Source organism: Schistocerca serialis, chromosome 6 (genome assembly GCF_023864345.2).
Source record: "Schistocerca serialis cubense isolate TAMUIC-IGC-003099 chromosome 6, iqSchSeri2.2, whole genome shotgun sequence".
In the NCBI taxonomy this organism is placed as follows: domain Eukaryota; kingdom Metazoa; phylum Arthropoda; class Insecta; order Orthoptera; family Acrididae; genus Schistocerca; species Schistocerca serialis.
The window spans coordinates 654,980,998-654,995,633 of record NC_064643.1 but is presented as its reverse complement, the minus strand read 5'-3'; the positions used below and the strand labels follow the sequence as shown (position 1 = coordinate 654,995,633).

The 14,636-nt window shown below is 50.5% G+C and overlaps 26 non-coding genes across 26 annotated transcripts; all 26 read right to left on the bottom strand.

Moving 5' to 3' along the window:
- Positions 1–310: 310 nt before the first annotated feature.
- On the bottom strand, positions 311–384 carry Trnan-guu (transfer RNA asparagine (anticodon GUU)). Its single transcript has one exon. It is a non-coding gene; the product is annotated as a tRNA-Asn (tRNA).
- Positions 385–801: 417 nt separating this feature from the next.
- On the bottom strand, positions 802–875 carry Trnan-guu (transfer RNA asparagine (anticodon GUU)). Its single transcript has one exon. It is a non-coding gene; the product is annotated as a tRNA-Asn (tRNA).
- A 337-nt stretch (positions 876–1,212) lies between these two features.
- Positions 1,213–1,284, bottom strand: Trnat-cgu (transfer RNA threonine (anticodon CGU)). The gene has a single exon. It is a non-coding gene; the product is annotated as a tRNA-Thr (tRNA).
- A 678-nt stretch (positions 1,285–1,962) lies between these two features.
- On the bottom strand, positions 1,963–2,036 carry Trnan-guu (transfer RNA asparagine (anticodon GUU)). The gene has a single exon. It is a non-coding gene; the product is annotated as a tRNA-Asn (tRNA).
- Positions 2,037–2,370: 334 nt separating this feature from the next.
- On the bottom strand, positions 2,371–2,442 carry Trnat-cgu (transfer RNA threonine (anticodon CGU)). The gene has a single exon. It is a non-coding gene; the product is annotated as a tRNA-Thr (tRNA).
- Positions 2,443–3,131: 689 nt separating this feature from the next.
- On the bottom strand, positions 3,132–3,205 carry Trnan-guu (transfer RNA asparagine (anticodon GUU)). Its single transcript has one exon. It is a non-coding gene; the product is annotated as a tRNA-Asn (tRNA).
- Positions 3,206–3,611: 406 nt separating this feature from the next.
- On the bottom strand, positions 3,612–3,685 carry Trnan-guu (transfer RNA asparagine (anticodon GUU)). The gene has a single exon. It is a non-coding gene; the product is annotated as a tRNA-Asn (tRNA).
- Positions 3,686–4,019: 334 nt separating this feature from the next.
- Positions 4,020–4,091, bottom strand: Trnat-cgu (transfer RNA threonine (anticodon CGU)). The gene has a single exon. It is a non-coding gene; the product is annotated as a tRNA-Thr (tRNA).
- Positions 4,092–4,780: 689 nt separating this feature from the next.
- Positions 4,781–4,854, bottom strand: Trnan-guu (transfer RNA asparagine (anticodon GUU)). Its single transcript has one exon. It is a non-coding gene; the product is annotated as a tRNA-Asn (tRNA).
- A 417-nt stretch (positions 4,855–5,271) lies between these two features.
- On the bottom strand, positions 5,272–5,345 carry Trnan-guu (transfer RNA asparagine (anticodon GUU)). Its single transcript has one exon. It is a non-coding gene; the product is annotated as a tRNA-Asn (tRNA).
- Positions 5,346–5,679: 334 nt separating this feature from the next.
- On the bottom strand, positions 5,680–5,751 carry Trnat-cgu (transfer RNA threonine (anticodon CGU)). Its single transcript has one exon. It is a non-coding gene; the product is annotated as a tRNA-Thr (tRNA).
- Positions 5,752–6,440: 689 nt separating this feature from the next.
- Positions 6,441–6,514, bottom strand: Trnan-guu (transfer RNA asparagine (anticodon GUU)). Its single transcript has one exon. It is a non-coding gene; the product is annotated as a tRNA-Asn (tRNA).
- Positions 6,515–6,854: 340 nt separating this feature from the next.
- Trnat-cgu (transfer RNA threonine (anticodon CGU)) lies at positions 6,855–6,926 on the bottom strand. The gene has a single exon. It is a non-coding gene; the product is annotated as a tRNA-Thr (tRNA).
- A 689-nt stretch (positions 6,927–7,615) lies between these two features.
- Trnan-guu (transfer RNA asparagine (anticodon GUU)) lies at positions 7,616–7,689 on the bottom strand. The gene has a single exon. It is a non-coding gene; the product is annotated as a tRNA-Asn (tRNA).
- A 340-nt stretch (positions 7,690–8,029) lies between these two features.
- On the bottom strand, positions 8,030–8,101 carry Trnat-cgu (transfer RNA threonine (anticodon CGU)). Its single transcript has one exon. It is a non-coding gene; the product is annotated as a tRNA-Thr (tRNA).
- Positions 8,102–8,779: 678 nt separating this feature from the next.
- Trnan-guu (transfer RNA asparagine (anticodon GUU)) lies at positions 8,780–8,853 on the bottom strand. Its single transcript has one exon. It is a non-coding gene; the product is annotated as a tRNA-Asn (tRNA).
- A 333-nt stretch (positions 8,854–9,186) lies between these two features.
- Positions 9,187–9,258, bottom strand: Trnat-cgu (transfer RNA threonine (anticodon CGU)). The gene has a single exon. It is a non-coding gene; the product is annotated as a tRNA-Thr (tRNA).
- A 689-nt stretch (positions 9,259–9,947) lies between these two features.
- Positions 9,948–10,021, bottom strand: Trnan-guu (transfer RNA asparagine (anticodon GUU)). Its single transcript has one exon. It is a non-coding gene; the product is annotated as a tRNA-Asn (tRNA).
- A 417-nt stretch (positions 10,022–10,438) lies between these two features.
- Trnan-guu (transfer RNA asparagine (anticodon GUU)) lies at positions 10,439–10,512 on the bottom strand. The gene has a single exon. It is a non-coding gene; the product is annotated as a tRNA-Asn (tRNA).
- Positions 10,513–10,845: 333 nt separating this feature from the next.
- Positions 10,846–10,917, bottom strand: Trnat-cgu (transfer RNA threonine (anticodon CGU)). The gene has a single exon. It is a non-coding gene; the product is annotated as a tRNA-Thr (tRNA).
- Positions 10,918–11,606: 689 nt separating this feature from the next.
- Trnan-guu (transfer RNA asparagine (anticodon GUU)) lies at positions 11,607–11,680 on the bottom strand. The gene has a single exon. It is a non-coding gene; the product is annotated as a tRNA-Asn (tRNA).
- A 338-nt stretch (positions 11,681–12,018) lies between these two features.
- Positions 12,019–12,090, bottom strand: Trnat-cgu (transfer RNA threonine (anticodon CGU)). Its single transcript has one exon. It is a non-coding gene; the product is annotated as a tRNA-Thr (tRNA).
- A 678-nt stretch (positions 12,091–12,768) lies between these two features.
- Positions 12,769–12,842, bottom strand: Trnan-guu (transfer RNA asparagine (anticodon GUU)). The gene has a single exon. It is a non-coding gene; the product is annotated as a tRNA-Asn (tRNA).
- Positions 12,843–13,175: 333 nt separating this feature from the next.
- On the bottom strand, positions 13,176–13,247 carry Trnat-cgu (transfer RNA threonine (anticodon CGU)). Its single transcript has one exon. It is a non-coding gene; the product is annotated as a tRNA-Thr (tRNA).
- A 689-nt stretch (positions 13,248–13,936) lies between these two features.
- On the bottom strand, positions 13,937–14,010 carry Trnan-guu (transfer RNA asparagine (anticodon GUU)). The gene has a single exon. It is a non-coding gene; the product is annotated as a tRNA-Asn (tRNA).
- Positions 14,011–14,347: 337 nt separating this feature from the next.
- On the bottom strand, positions 14,348–14,419 carry Trnat-cgu (transfer RNA threonine (anticodon CGU)). The gene has a single exon. It is a non-coding gene; the product is annotated as a tRNA-Thr (tRNA).
- Between the last annotated feature and the right edge of the window lie 217 nt (positions 14,420–14,636).

Sequence of the window (14,636 nt, the reverse complement as noted above, 5' to 3'; positions counted from 1 at the left end):
GACACCAAATACAAATCGACATCGAGAGACAGGCCCTGTCATATGGCACTCGCGACGTGTACGCTGAAATTGAATGTAAATAATACGTCTTTTGTAGTGGGCGTCGCTCTACTGCAGTGTCACACACGACGAATAAATAGGAAAACAGTAGAACGTCTGCGTAGGGCCATGTCTTTACCTACAGTGTCACTTGGCTGAATGTGTACAAGGCCCTGTGGCATCACTCAAACACAGCCAAATTGTCACACTAGCTGTGTATCTCTAACAAAGTTGACGTATGTCCTCACCTCTGTGACGGTTAAAACGATTTCGCCCCCGGGTGGGCTCGAACCACCAACCTTTCGGTTAACAGCCGAACGCGCTAGCCGATTGCGCCACGGAGGCCTTGATTTTGGTTCACTTGTGCTCTGTGTATCATGGCAAATCGTATACCTTCTGCAGGAATCTCGTCGCTCGGCCAACAGCGGCCTACTGCAGACCGACACTTAAGTGACACCAAATACAAATCGACATCGAGAGACAGGCCCTGTCATATGGCACTCGCGACGTGTACGCTGAAATTGAATGTAAATAATACGTCTTTTGTAGTGGGCGTCGCTCTACTGCAGTGTCACACACGACGAATAAATAGGAAAACAGTAGAACGTCTGCGTAGGGCCATGTCTTTACCTACAGTGTCACTTGGCTGAATGTGTACAAGGCCCTGTGGCATCACTCAAACACAGCCAAATTGTCACACTAGCTGTGTATCTCTAACAAAGTTGACGTATGTCCTCACCTCTGTGACGGTTAAAACGATTTCGCCCCCGGGTGGGCTCGAACCACCAACCTTTCGGTTAACAGCCGAACGCGCTAGCCGATTGCGCCACGGAGGCCTTGATTTTGGTTCACTTGTGCTCTGTGTATCATGGCAAATCGTATACCTTCTGCAGGAATCTCGCAGAATATTAGCATCTGCTTACGCCCCTTCACATGGATAACGTGCATGCACACAGTAGCGAGGCTCATAAACGAATGACATCGCCAAGCATGACATTATACTAGAAAATGCATACAAACCACTCTTCTGCCTATGCATTCAGAAAAACTCTGAGGCCCGTAGAATACTTGTCATAGGTTGTAGAACATCCCTTTCATTCAGTGTACTGCCATGTGTTAGAAGCTGGTCGAGATAGCGCCGCTCCATGCAGGAAGGTGAAAAAAAAAAAAGAATGCCTTCTGTGAGGTTCGAACTCACGACCCCTGGTTTACGAGACCAGTGCTCTACCACTGAGCTAAGAAGGCGGCATCTTTGCGTTCGTGAGCTATCCCCGAATTGTCACTTCATCACACTGAATCTTGCAGCCCTCGACCAGATATCGGATTTGGCACACAGCAGCTGCTGGGGGTGTCCACATTGCCGTTTTCCAAATCTCTGGACTGTTTCGCCCTTACGATCGACGACGAGCGTCGGGCCACCAAAGGTTTGCCGTCTGCACAGTCTTGACCTAGCGCACAGCTTGTGGGATAGCGTGGCTCGACTGCGAAATGCGCCTTTCGGCTCCTCTCTCTGGCTGCAGTGCGCTGTTGTCCACAGTGGCGCTGGCGTTGCCCACGGGGCTTCATGTAAGGCGACTGCACGTCGCTCGGCCAACAGCGGCCTACTGCAGACCGACACTTAAGTGACACCAAATACAAATCGACATCGAGAGACAGGCCCTGTCATATGGCACTCGCGACGTGTACGCTGAAATAATACGTCTTTTGTAGTGGGCGTCGCTCTACTGCAGTGTCACACACGACGAATAAATAGGAAAACAGTAGAACGTCTGCGTAGGGCCATGTTTTTACCTACAGTGTCACTTGGCTGAATGTGTACAAGGCCCTGTGGCATCACTCAAACACAGCCAAATTGTCACACTAGCTGTGTATCTCTGACAAAGTTGACGTATGTCCTCACCTCTGTGACGGTTAAAACGATTTCGCCCCTGGGTGGGCTCGAACCACCAACCTTTCGGTTAACAGCCGAACGCGCTAGCCGATTGCGCCACGGAGGCCTTCATTTTGGTTCACTTGTGATCTGTGTATCATGGCAAATCGTATACCTTCTGCAGGAATCTCGCAGAATATTAGCATCTGCTTACGCCCCTTCACATGGATAACGTGCATGCACACAGTAGCGAGGCTCATAAACGAATGACATCGCCAAGCATGACATTATACTAGAAAATGCATACAAACCACTCTTCTGCCTATGCATTCAGAAAAACTCTGAGGCCCGTAGAATACTTGTCATAGGTTGTAGAACATCCCTTTCATTCAGTGTACTGCCATGTGTTAGAAGCTGGTCGAGATAGCGCCGCTCCATGCAGGAAGGTGAAAAAAAGAGAATGCCTTCTGTGAGGTTCGAACTCACGACCCCTGGTTTACGAGACCAGTGCTCTACCACTGAGCTAAGCAGGCAGCAGCTTTACGTTCGTGAGCTATCCCCGAATTGTCACTTCATCATACTGAATCTTGCAGCCCTCGACCAGATATCGGATTTGGCACACAGCTGCTGCTGGGGGTGTCCACATTGCCGTTTTCCAAATCTCTTGACTGTTTCGCCCTTACGATCGACGACGAGCGTCGGGCCACCAAAGGTTTGCCGTCTGCACAATCTTGACCTAGCGCACAGCTTGTGGGATAGCGTGGCTCGACTGCGAAATGCGCCTTTCGGCTCCTCTCTCTGGCTGCAGTGCGCTGTTGTCCACAGTGGCGCTGGCGTTGCCCACGGGGCTTCATGTAAGGCGACTGCACGTCGCTCGGCCAACAGCGGCCTACTGCAGACCGACACTTAAGTGACACCAAATACAAATCGACATCGAGAGACAGGCCCTGTCATATGGCACTCGCGACGTGTACGCTGAAATTGAATGTAAATAATACGTCTTTTGTAGTGGGCGTCGCTCTACTGCAGTGTCACACACGACGAATAAATAGGAAAACAGTAGAACGTCTGCGTAGGGCCATGTCTTTACCTACAGTGTCACTTGGCTGAATGTGTACAAGGCCCTGTGGCATCACTCAAACACAGCCAAATTGTCACACTAGCTGTGTATCTCTAACAAAGTTGACGTATGTCCTCACCTCTGTGACGGTTAAAGCGATTTCGCCCCCGGGTGGGCTCGAACCACCAACCTTTCGGTTAACAGCCGAACGCGCTAGCCGATTGCGCCACGGAGGCCTTGATTTTGGTTCACTTGTGCTCTGTGTATCATGGCAAATCGTATACCTTCTGCAGGAATCTCGTCGCTCGGCCAACAGCGGCCTACTGCAGACCGACACTTAAGTGACACCAAATACAAATCGACATCGAGAGACAGGCCCTGTCATATGGCACTCGCGACGTGTACGCTGAAATAATACGTCTTTTGTAGTGGGCGTCGCTCTACTGCAGTGTCACACACGACGAATAAATAGGAAAACAGTAGAACGTCTGCGTAGGGCCATGTTTTTACCTACAGTGTCACTTGGCTGAATGTGTACAAGGCCCTGTGGCATCACTCAAACACAGCCAAATTGTCACACTAGCTGTGTATCTCTGACAAAGTTGACGTATGTCCTCACCTCTGTGACGGTTAAAACGATTTCGCCCCTGGGTGGGCTCGAACCACCAACCTTTCGGTTAACAGCCGAACGCGCTAGCCGATTGCGCCACGGAGGCCTTCATTTTGGTTCACTTGTGATCTGTGTATCATGGCAAATCGTATACCTTCTGCAGGAATCTCGCAGAATATTAGCATCTGCTTACGCCCCTTCACATGGATAACGTGCATGCACACAGTAGCGAGGCTCATAAACGAATGACATCGCCAAGCATGACATTATACTAGAAAATGCATACAAACCACTCTTCTGCCTATGCATTCAGAAAAACTCTGAGGCCCGTAGAATACTTGTCATAGGTTGTAGAACATCCCTTTCATTCAGTGTACTGCCATGTGTTAGAAGCTGGTCGAGATAGCGCCGCTCCATGCAGGAAGGTGAAAAAAAGAGAATGCCTTCTGTGAGGTTCGAACTCACGACCCCTGGTTTACGAGACCAGTGCTCTACCACTGAGCTAAGCAGGCAGCAGCTTTACGTTCGTGAGCTATCCCCGAATTGTCACTTCATCATACTGAATCTTGCAGCCCTCGACCAGATATCGGATTTGGCACACAGCTGCTGCTGGGGGTGTCCACATTGCCGTTTTCCAAATCTCTTGACTGTTTCGCCCTTACGATCGACGACGAGCGTCGGGCCACCAAAGGTTTGCCGTCTGCACAATCTTGACCTAGCGCACAGCTTGTGGGATAGCGTGGCTCGACTGCGAAATGCGCCTTTCGGCTCCTCTCTCTGGCTGCAGTGCGCTGTTGTCCACAGTGGCGCTGGCGTTGCCCACGGGGCTTCATGTAAGGCGACTGCACGTCGCTCGGCCAACAGCGGCCTACTGCAGACCGACACTTAAGTGACACCAAATACAAATCGACATCGAGAGACAGGCCCTGTCATATGGCACTCGCGACGTGTACGCTGAAATTGAATGTAAATAATACGTCTTTTGTAGTGGGCGTCGCTCTACTGCAGTGTCACACACGACGAATAAATAGGAAAACAGTAGAACGTCTGCGTAGGGCCATGTCTTTACCTACAGTGTCACTTGGCTGAATGTGTACAAGGCCCTGTGGCATCACTCAAACACAGCCAAATTGTCACACTAGCTGTGTATCTCTAACAAAGTTGACGTATGTCCTCACCTCTGTGACGGTTAAAACGATTTCGCCCCCGGGTGGGCTCGAACCACCAACCTTTCGGTTAACAGCCGAACGCGCTAGCCGATTGCGCCACGGAGGCCTTGATTTTGGTTCACTTGTGCTCTGTGTATCATGGCAAATCGTATACCTTCTGCAGGAATCTCGTCGCTCGGCCAACAGCGGCCTACTGCAGACCGACACTTAAGTGACACCAAATACAAATCGACATCGAGAGACAGGCCCTGTCATATGGCACTCGCGACGTGTACGCTGAAATTGAATGTAAATAATACGTCTTTTGTAGTGGGCGTCGCTCTACTGCAGTGTCACACACGACGAATAAATAGGAAAACAGTAGAACGTCTGCGTAGGGCCATGTCTTTACCTACAGTGTCACTTGGCTGAATGTGTACAAGGCCCTGTGGCATCACTCAAACACAGCCAAATTGTCACACTAGCTGTGTATCTCTAACAAAGTTGACGTATGTCCTCACCTCTGTGACGGTTAAAACGATTTCGCCCCCGGGTGGGCTCGAACCACCAACCTTTCGGTTAACAGCCGAACGCGCTAGCCGATTGCGCCACGGAGGCCTTGATTTTGGTTCACTTGTGCTCTGTGTATCATGGCAAATCGTATACCTTCTGCAGGAATCTCGCAGAATATTAGCATCTGCTTACGCCCCTTCACATGGATAACGTGCATGCACACAGTAGCGAGGCTCATAAACGAATGACATCGCCAAGCATGACATTATACTAGAAAATGCATACAAACCACTCTTCTGCCTATGCATTCAGAAAAACTCTGAGGCCCGTAGAATACTTGTCATAGGTTGTAGAACATCCCTTTCATTCAGTGTACTGCCATGTGTTAGAAGCTGGTCGAGATAGCGCCGCTCCATGCAGGAAGGTGAAAAAAAGAGAATGCCTTCTGTGAGGTTCGAACTCACGACCCCTGGTTTACGAGACCAGTGCTCTACCACTGAGCTAAGAAGGCGGCATCTTTGCGTTCGTGAGCTATCCCCGAATTGTCACTTCATCACACTGAATCTTGCAGCCCTCGACCAGATATCGGATTTGGCACACAGCAGCTGCTGGGGGTGTCCACATTGCCGTTTTCCAAATCTCTGGACTGTTTCGCCCTTACGATCGACGACGAGCGTCGGGCCACCAAAGGTTTGCCGTCTGCACAGTCTTGACCTAGCGCACAGCTTGTGGGATAGCGTGGCTCGACTGCGAAATGCGCCTTTCGGCTCCTCTCTCTGGCTGCAGTGCGCTGTTGTCCACAGTGGCGCTGGCGTTGCCCACGGGGCTTCATGTAAGGCGACTGCACGTCGCTCGGCCAACAGCGGCCTACTGCAGACCGACACTTAAGTGACACCAAATACAAATCGACATCGAGAGACAGGCCCTGTCATATGGCACTCGCGACGTGTACGCTGAAATTGAATGTAAATAATACGTCTTTTGTAGTGGGCGTCGCTCTACTGCAGTGTCACACACGACGAATAAATAGGAAAACAGTAGAACGTCTGCGTAGGGCCATGTCTTTACCTACAGTGTCACTTGGCTGAATGTGTACAAGGCCCTGTGGCATCACTCAAACACAGCCAAATTGTCACACTAGCTGTGTATCTCTAACAAAGTTGACGTATGTCCTCACCTCTGTGACGGTTAAAACGATTTCGCCCCCGGGTGGGCTCGAACCACCAACCTTTCGGTTAACAGCCGAACGCGCTAGCCGATTGCGCCACGGAGGCCTTGATTTTGGTTCACTTGTGCTCTGTGTATCATGGCAAATCGTATACCTTCTGCAGGAATCTCGCAGAATATTAGCATCTGCTTACGCCCCTTCACATGGATAACGTGCATGCACACAGTAGCGAGGCTCATAAACGAATGACATCGCCAAGCATGACATTATACTAGAAAATGCATACAAACCACTCTTCTGCCTATGCATTCAGAAAAACTCTGAGGCCCGTAGAATACTTGTCATAGGTTGTAGAACATCCCTTTCATTCAGTGTACTGCCATGTGTTAGAAGCTGGTCGAGATAGCGCCGCTCCATGCAGGAAGGTGAAAAAAAAAAAAAAAGAATGCCTTCTGTGAGGTTCGAACTCACGACCCCTGGTTTACGAGACCAGTGCTCTACCACTGAGCTAAGAAGGCGGCATCTTTGCGTTCGTGAGCTATCCCCGAATTGTCACTTCATCACACTGAATCTTGCAGCCCTCGACCAGATATCGGATTTGGCACACAGCAGCTGCTGGGGGTGTCCACATTGCCGTTTTCCAAATCTCTGGACTGTTTCGCCCTTACGATCGACGACGAGCGTCGGGCCACCAAAGGTTTGCCGTCTGCACAGTCTTGACCTAGCGCACAGCTTGTGGGATAGCGTGGCTCGACTGCGAAATGCGCCTTTCGGCTCCTCTCTCTGGCTGCAGTGCGCTGTTGTCCACAGTGGCGCTGGCGTTGCCCACGGGGCTTCATGTAAGGCGACTGCACGTCGCTCGGCCAACAGCGGCCTACTGCAGACCGACACTTAAGTGACACCAAATACAAATCGACATCGAGAGACAGGCCCTGTCATATGGCACTCGCGACGTGTACGCTGAAATTGAATGTAAATAATACGTCTTTTGTAGTGGGCGTCGCTCTACTGCAGTGTCACACACGACGAATAAATAGGAAAACAGTAGAACGTCTGCGTAGGGCCATGTCTTTACCTACAGTGTCACTTGGCTGAATGTGTACAAGGCCCTGTGGCATCACTCAAACACAGCCAAATTGTCACACTAGCTGTGTATCTCTAACAAAGTTGACGTATGTCCTCACCTCTGTGACGGTTAAAACGATTTCGCCCCCGGGTGGGCTCGAACCACCAACCTTTCGGTTAACAGCCGAACGCGCTAGCCGATTGCGCCACGGAGGCCTTGATTTTGGTTCACTTGTGCTCTGTGTATCATGGCAAATCGTATACCTTCTGCAGGAATCTCGCAGAATATTAGCATCTGCTTACGCCCCTTCACATGGATAACGTGCATGCACACAGTAGCGAGGCTCATAAACGAATGACATCGCCAAGCATGACATTATACTAGAAAATGCATACAAACCACTCTTCTGCCTATGCATTCAGAAAAACTCTGAGGCCCGTAGAATACTTGTCATAGGTTGTAGAACATCCCTTTCATTCAGTGTACTGCCATGTGTTAGAAGCTGGTCGAGATAGCGCCGCTCCATGCAGGAAGGTGAAAAAAAAAAAAAAAGAATGCCTTCTGTGAGGTTCGAACTCACGACCCCTGGTTTACGAGACCAGTGCTCTACCACTGAGCTAAGAAGGCGGCATCTTTGCGTTCGTGAGCTATCCCCGAATTGTCACTTCATCACACTGAATCTTGCAGCCCTCGACCAGATATCGGATTTGGCACACAGCAGCTGCTGGGGGTGTCCACATTGCCGTTTTCCAAATCTCTGGACTGTTTCGCCCTTACGATCGACGACGAGCGTCGGGCCACCAAAGGTTTGCCGTCTGCACAGTCTTGACCTAGCGCACAGCTTGTGGGATAGCGTGGCTCGACTGCGAAATGCGCCTTTCGGCTCCTCTCTCTGGCTGCAGTGCGCTGTTGTCCACAGTGGCGCTGGCGTTGCCCACGGGGCTTCATGTAAGGCGACTGCACGTCGCTCGGCCAACAGCGGCCTACTGCAGACCGACACTTAAGTGACACCAAATACAAATCGACATCGAGAGACAGGCCCTGTCATATGGCACTCGCGACGTGTACGCTGAAATAATACGTCTTTTGTAGTGGGCGTCGCTCTACTGCAGTGTCACACACGACGAATAAATAGGAAAACAGTAGAACGTCTGCGTAGGGCCATGTTTTTACCTACAGTGTCACTTGGCTGAATGTGTACAAGGCCCTGTGGCATCACTCAAACACAGCCAAATTGTCACACTAGCTGTGTATCTCTGACAAAGTTGACGTATGTCCTCACCTCTGTGACGGTTAAAACGATTTCGCCCCTGGGTGGGCTCGAACCACCAACCTTTCGGTTAACAGCCGAACGCGCTAGCCGATTGCGCCACGGAGGCCTTGATTTTGGTTCACTTGTGCTCTGTGTATCATGGCAAATCGTATACCTTCTGCAGGAATCTCGCAGAATATTAGCATCTGCTTACGCCCCTTCACATGGATAACGTGCATGCACACAGTAGCGAGGCTCATAAACGAATGACATCGCCAAGCATGACATTATACTAGAAAATGCATACAAACCACTCTTCTGCCTATGCATTCAGAAAAACTCTGAGGCCCGTAGAATACTTGTCATAGGTTGTAGAACATCCCTTTCATTCAGTGTACTGCCATGTGTTAGAAGCTGGTCGAGATAGCGCCGCTCCATGCAGGAAGGTGAAAAAAAAGAATGCCTTCTGTGAGGTTCGAACTCACGACCCCTGGTTTACGAGACCAGTGCTCTACCACTGAGCTAAGCAGGCAGCAGCTTTACGTTCGTGAGCTATCCCCGAATTGTCACTTCATCATACTGAATCTTGCAGCCCTCGACCAGATATCGGATTTGGCACACAGCTGCTGCTGGGGGTGTCCACATTGCCGTTTTCCAAATCTCTTGACTGTTTCGCCCTTACGATCGACGACGAGCGTCGGGCCACCAAAGGTTTGCCGTCTGCACAATCTTGACCTAGCGCACAGCTTGTGGGATAGCGTGGCTCGACTGCGAAATGCGCCTTTCGGCTCCTCTCTCTGGCTGCAGTGCGCTGTTGTCCACAGTGGCGCTGGCGTTGCCCACGGGGCTTCATGTAAGGCGACTGCACGTCGCTCGGCCAACAGCGGCCTACTGCAGACCGACACTTAAGTGACACCAAATACAAATCGACATCGAGAGACAGGCCCTGTCATATGGCACTCGCGACGTGTACGCTGAAATTGAATGTAAATAATACGTCTTTTGTAGTGGGCGTCGCTCTACTGCAGTGTCACACACGACGAATAAATAGGAAAACAGTAGAACGTCTGCGTAGGGCCATGTCTTTACCTACAGTGTCACTTGGCTGAATGTGTACAAGGCCCTGTGGCATCACTCAAACACAGCCAAATTGTCACACTAGCTGTGTATCTCTAACAAAGTTGACGTATGTCCTCACCTCTGTGACGGTTAAAACGATTTCGCCCCCGGGTGGGCTCGAACCACCAACCTTTCGGTTAACAGCCGAACGCGCTAGCCGATTGCGCCACGGAGGCCTTGATTTTGGTTCACTTGTGCTCTGTGTATCATGGCAAATCGTATACCTTCTGCAGGAATCTCGTCGCTCGGCCAACAGCGGCCTACTGCAGACCGACACTTAAGTGACACCAAATACAAATCGACATCGAGAGACAGGCCCTGTCATATGGCACTCGCGACGTGTACGCTGAAATTGAATGTAAATAATACGTCTTTTGTAGTGGGCGTCGCTCTACTGCAGTGTCACACACGACGAATAAATAGGAAAACAGTAGAACGTCTGCGTAGGGCCATGTCTTTACCTACAGTGTCACTTGGCTGAATGTGTACAAGGCCCTGTGGCATCACTCAAACACAGCCAAATTGTCACACTAGCTGTGTATCTCTAACAAAGTTGACGTATGTCCTCACCTCTGTGACGGTTAAAACGATTTCGCCCCCGGGTGGGCTCGAACCACCAACCTTTCGGTTAACAGCCGAACGCGCTAGCCGATTGCGCCACGGAGGCCTTGATTTTGGTTCACTTGTGCTCTGTGTATCATGGCAAATCGTATACCTTCTGCAGGAATCTCGCAGAATATTAGCATCTGCTTACGCCCCTTCACATGGATAACGTGCATGCACACAGTAGCGAGGCTCATAAACGAATGACATCGCCAAGCATGACATTATACTAGAAAATGCATACAAACCACTCTTCTGCCTATGCATTCAGAAAAACTCTGAGGCCCGTAGAATACTTGTCATAGGTTGTAGAACATCCCTTTCATTCAGTGTACTGCCATGTGTTAGAAGCTGGTCGAGATAGCGCCGCTCCATGCAGGAAGGTGAAAAAAAAGAATGCCTTCTGTGAGGTTCGAACTCACGACCCCTGGTTTACGAGACCAGTGCTCTACCACTGAGCTAAGCAGGCAGCAGCTTTACGTTCGTGAGCTATCCCCGAATTGTCACTTCATCATACTGAATCTTGCAGCCCTCGACCAGATATCGGATTTGGCACACAGCTGCTGCTGGGGGTGTCCACATTGCCGTTTTCCAAATCTCTTGACTGTTTCGCCCTTACGATCGACGACGAGCGTCGGGCCACCAAAGGTTTGCCGTCTGCACAATCTTGACCTAGCGCACAGCTTGTGGGATAGCGTGGCTCGACTGCGAAATGCGCCTTTCGGCTCCTCTCTCTGGCTGCAGTGCGCTGTTGTCCACAGTGGCGCTGGCGTTGCCCACGGGGCTTCATGTAAGGCGACTGCACGTCGCTCGGCCAACAGCGGCCTACTGCAGACCGACACTTAAGTGACACCAAATACAAATCGACATCGAGAGACAGGCCCTGTCATATGGCACTCGCGACGTGTACGCTGAAATTGAATGTAAATAATACGTCTTTTGTAGTGGGCGTCGCTCTACTGCAGTGTCACACACGACGAATAAATAGGAAAACAGTAGAACGTCTGCGTAGGGCCATGTCTTTACCTACAGTGTCACTTGGCTGAATGTGTACAAGGCCCTGTGGCATCACTCAAACACAGCCAAATTGTCACACTAGCTGTGTATCTCTAACAAAGTTGACGTATGTCCTCACCTCTGTGACGGTTAAAACGATTTCGCCCCCGGGTGGGCTCGAACCACCAACCTTTCGGTTAACAGCCGAACGCGCTAGCCGATTGCGCCACGGAGGCCTTGATTTTGGTTCACTTGTGCTCTGTGTATCATGGCAAATCGTATACCTTCTGCAGGAATCTCGCAGAATATTAGCATCTGCTTACGCCCCTTCACATGGATAACGTGCATGCACACAGTAGCGAGGCTCATAAACGAATGACATCGCCAAGCATGACATTATACTAGAAAATGCATACAAACCACTCTTCTGCCTATGCATTCAGAAAAACTCTGAGGCCCGTAGAATACTTGTCATAGGTTGTAGAACATCCCTTTCATTCAGTGTACTGCCATGTGTTAGAAGCTGGTCGAGATAGCGCCGCTCCATGCAGGAAGGTGAAAAAAAAAAAAAAAATGCCTTCTGTGAGGTTCGAACTCACGACCCCTGGTTTACGAGACCAGTGCTCTACCACTGAGCTAAGAAGGCGGCATCTTTGCGTTCGTGAGCTATCCCCGAATTGTCACTTCATCACACTGAATCTTGCAGCCCTCGACCAGATATCGGATTTGGCACACAGCAGCTGCTGGGGGTGTCCACATTGCCGTTTTCCAAATCTCTGGACTGTTTCGCCCTTACGATCGACGACGAGCGTCGGGCCACCAAAGGTTTGCCGTCTGCACAGTCTTGACCTAGCGCACAGCTTGTGGGATAGCGTGGCTCGACTGCGAAATGCGCCTTTCGGCTCCTCTCTCTGGCTGCAGTGCGCTGTTGTCCACAGTGGCGCTGGCGTTGCCCACGGGGCTTCATGTAAGGCGACTGCACGTCGCTCGGCCAACAGCGGCCTACTGCAGACCGACACTTAAGTGACACCAAATACAAATCGACATCGAGAGACAGGCCCTGTCATATGGCACTCGCGACGTGTACGCTGAAATAATACGTCTTTTGTAGTGGGCGTCGCTCTACTGCAGTGTCACACACGACGAATAAATAGGAAAACAGTAGAACGTCTGCGTAGGGCCATGTTTTTACCTACAGTGTCACTTGGCTGAATGTGTACAAGGCCCTGTGGCATCACTCAAACACAGCCAAATTGTCACACTAGCTGTGTATCTCTGACAAAGTTGACGTATGTCCTCACCTCTGTGACGGTTAAAACGATTTCGCCCCTGGGTGGGCTCGAACCACCAACCTTTCGGTTAACAGCCGAACGCGCTAGCCGATTGCGCCACGGAGGCCTTGATTTTGGTTCACTTGTGCTCTGTGTATCATGGCAAATCGTATACCTTCTGCAGGAATCTCGCAGAATATTAGCATCTGCTTACGCCCCTTCACATGGATAACGTGCATGCACACAGTAGCGAGGCTCATAAACGAATGACATCGCCAAGCATGACATTATACTAGAAAATGCATACAAACCACTCTTCTGCCTATGCATTCAGAAAAACTCTGAGGCCCGTAGAATACTTGTCATAGGTTGTAGAACATCCCTTTCATTCAGTGTACTGCCATGTGTTAGAAGCTGGTCGAGATAGCGCCGCTCCATGCAGGAAGGTGAAAAAAAAGAATGCCTTCTGTGAGGTTCGAACTCACGACCCCTGGTTTACGAGACCAGTGCTCTACCACTGAGCTAAGCAGGCAGCAGCTTTACGTTCGTGAGCTATCCCCGAATTGTCACTTCATCATACTGAATCTTGCAGCCCTCGACCAGATATCGGATTTGGCACACAGCTGCTGCTGGGGGTGTCCACATTGCCGTTTTCCAAATCTCTTGACTGTTTCGCCCTTACGATCGACGACGAGCGTCGGGCCACCAAAGGTTTGCCGTCTGCACAATCTTGACCTAGCGCACAGCTTGTGGGATAGCGTGGCTCGACTGCGAAATGCGCCTTTCGGCTCCTCTCTCTGGCTGCAGTGCGCTGTTGTCCACAGTGGCGCTGGCGTTGCCCACGGGGCTTCATGTAAGGCGACTGCACGTCGCTCGGCCAACAGCGGCCTACTGCAGACCGACACTTAAGTGACACCAAATACAAATCGACATCGAGAGACAGGCCCTGTCATATGGCACTCGCGACGTGTACGCTGAAATTGAATGTAAATAATACGTCTTTTGTAGTGGGCGTCGCTCTACTGCAGTGTCACACACGACGAATAAATAGGAAAACAGTAGAACGTCTGCGTAGGGCCATGTCTTTACCTACAGTGTCACTTGGCTGAATGTGTACAAGGCCCTGTGGCATCACTCAAACACAGCCAAATTGTCACACTAGCTGTGTATCTCTAACAAAGTTGACGTATGTCCTCACCTCTGTGACGGTTAAAACGATTTCGCCCCCGGGTGGGCTCGAACCACCAACCTTTCGGTTAACAGCCGAACGCGCTAGCCGATTGCGCCACGGAGGCCTTGATTTTGGTTCACTTGTGCTCTGTGTATCATGGCAAATCGTATACCTTCTGCAGGAATCTCGCAGAATATTAGCATCTGCTTACGCCCCTTCACATGGATAACGTGCATGCACACAGTAGCGAGGCTCATAAACGAATGACATCGCCAAGCATGACATTATACTAGAAAATGCATACAAACCACTCTTCTGCCTATGCATTCAGAAAAACTCTGAGGCCCGTAGAATACTTGTCATAGGTTGTAGAACATCCCTTTCATTCAGTGTACTGCCATGTGTTAGAAGCTGGTCGAGATAGCGCCGCTCCATGCAGGAAGGTGAAAAAAAAAAAAGAATGCCTTCTGTGAGGTTCGAACTCACGACCCCTGGTTTACGAGACCAGTGCTCTACCACTGAGCTAAGAAGGCGGCATCTTTGCGTTCATGAGCTATCCCCGAATTGTCACTTCATCACACTGAATCTTGCAGCCCTCGACCAGATATCGGATTTGGCACACAGCAGCTGCTGGGGGTGTCCACATTGCCGTTTTCCAAATCTCTGGACTGTTTCGCCCTTACGATCGACGACGAGCGTCGGGCCACCAAAGGTTTGCCGTCTGCGCAGTCTTGACCTAGCGCACAGCTT